This window comes from Triticum dicoccoides, chromosome 6A, assembly GCF_002162155.2.
Source record: "Triticum dicoccoides isolate Atlit2015 ecotype Zavitan chromosome 6A, WEW_v2.0, whole genome shotgun sequence".
In the NCBI taxonomy this organism is placed as follows: Eukaryota; Viridiplantae; Streptophyta; class Magnoliopsida; order Poales; family Poaceae; genus Triticum; species Triticum dicoccoides.
The window spans coordinates 344207462-344209917 of NC_041390.1; positions in this window are offsets into that span (position 1 = coordinate 344207462).

Genomic DNA, 2456 nt, shown 5'->3' on the forward strand with positions numbered 1-2456 from the left:
CAAGGCCTCCATTGTCAACGTCTGTCGGGTTGTCTGTGCAGGTTACCACTGATCTGTATGCCCAGGCCGCCCTGAGTTTCTTAGATGACGCCTGCCAAACACCCCCTTTCCCACAGATCCCCATCCCCATCCCGATCCCCCACACCAGACCGTTGTAGCCTAAGCCCGGCTACGCTTCCCATGGAGCTCTAGGAGCGACTGGCCCAAAAGAAGTGTATCACGGTATCTTCGCCCGACGTCGCCAAGGAAGCTGACGACCATTACTGGCCGCAGGCACTCAATCACTGGGCTAGAGTATGTGGGTATGTCGCGAACACCGGCTACGACACGGAGGTCGTTGACAACGATGGCCTAAGGCGGGCTATGTCCCAGGTTAAGTGCCCCACCCCCAACCCATCGGGTTCAACCGCCGTCAATCTCATACATGGCCCCGCCGGTGATCTCCTATGGCTAGCTGTCAAGAATTTTCCATCCTACATCTCCATCGAGCCCCTTTTGTCATTTTGAAGGACACGTTCTACGATGCTGGCTTGGGATCCACAGCTTCCAAGTCAGACCTCTTCGACGGCGACCACGAGGAGGGCACCCTCTTTGGCTATTCCAAGGGTAAAGAGCCTATCTGCTCTTCCAAGGGGAAAGAGCCCATCTGCGACATTAGGGAGGGCACCCTACAGTCGTGCTCTTCTAAGGGGAAGGAGCCCATCGACGACAACATGGAGCGCATCCATGGTCCATGCGCTTCCCACGGGAATGAGCCCATGTATGACAAGTGAGGAAACCCATGATTTGTTTTGTCGTGCCTCTTCATAGGAGGAAACCCATGATTTGATTTGTCGAGTCCCTTTTGTAGTGTAGTGAGAATATGTCCAGTTTTAATTGCTATATTTGGTTCTTTGTAGTATGCCTTGTTTATTTCAGTTGTTCACAATGTGATGCTCTATATGTGCAATTATTTACTGTGTAGTACATTTCATCAATCCAGTTTTAAACATACCGATAGGAATGCATATATTTGCTTGCTATTAAGCCCGTTATAACTAGCATATGCCTCTTTTAAAGTTTTTTGATTGTTCGGTTGTTTGTAGTTAGCATATGCCCAGTTTGAAATGATGTCTTTGGTTGTTCGTAGTATGTCATGTTTATTCCAATTATTCACAACATGATGTTCTATATGTGCAAGTATGAACTGTGCAGTTCAATTTCATTAATACCAGTTTCAACAATACCACTATGAATGACTACATTTGGTTGCTGCATCTTGTAGTTATCGCACCTTTCCATTTTTGTTTAACAATAACTAGTTTACTTAGACCGGCACAATACTAGTTTGAATGACTATGTTTGCTTATTGTTAGCACTATAAAATAATACACTTCCGTGATGATACATATTTGTCACAGTAGGTCGCTTTTTTTGTCATGCATGTACATCCATGACAAATTTATGACAGAATCAAGATAGTCATACCTGTGCTGTCGTAGAAGTGTTCCATGACATTACCAAAATTATCATCACAGAAGTTTCCACTTCCATGACGATAAATAGCATGTCACAGAAGTGCTTTCGTCAAGGGTGACCGACACGTGGCATCCACCGTAACGGAATGCCGTTAAGCTATCGGGTCGGGTTTTGGATCCGATAACCCGTTAACAGCCCCAACCAATGGGAAATTTCCACGTGTAAAATTCTTATTGGCCGGACGAAACACATGTCATCTCGTCAGCGGGTCAGATAGGCGCCTATGATACGTCGACACGTGGCACGGCCCAATAGTGGCCCATTGCCTTGAAAAGGCTGGCCCGTTTGACTTGGTCAGAAGCTGGCGGGCCGGCCCGTTTGACTTGGTCAAAAGCTGGCGGGCCGGTCCATGGAAAGCCTATTAACGGCCTATTCGCATATAGCCCATTTACAGCCCAGTAACCCAAGGCTCGTTATGCCCTATCCGAATTAGGCCCAGTAGCGTCATCTGGGCCGTCCACTATGATTCCAGCCCGTTTTCACTTCTGGCCTATGTATAGCCCATGACGTCTTTCGTCCCATATGAGGACCTTTGTAACTCTTGGCCCATTTGCGGCCCGTGCTGAGACTGGCCCGTAATGAACAGTGTATTACTTTACACCCATTAACGGCCTGTGGTGAAACTGGCCCCTAATGAACAGTGTATCACTTTATACCCATTAACGGCCCGTTATTCCGTTGGGTCGTTTCCGGCCCAAGTTAACTTTCGGCCTTCTTAGGGCCCATTTATTCTTGGGCTCATTTGCAGCTTTCGGTTACTTACGGCCCGTTACTGTCATTTTCTGCTTGTGGGCCAAATTCAGCCTGTCGTTACAGTCGGCCCATTTGTGGACCGTTAGTCTGTTGGGCCATTTTCATAGCATCACCAAATACGGCCTATTAACGGCCCGTTATGGTCAGCCCATAAAACGTATGATTTCTATTAAAGGCCCATCTAC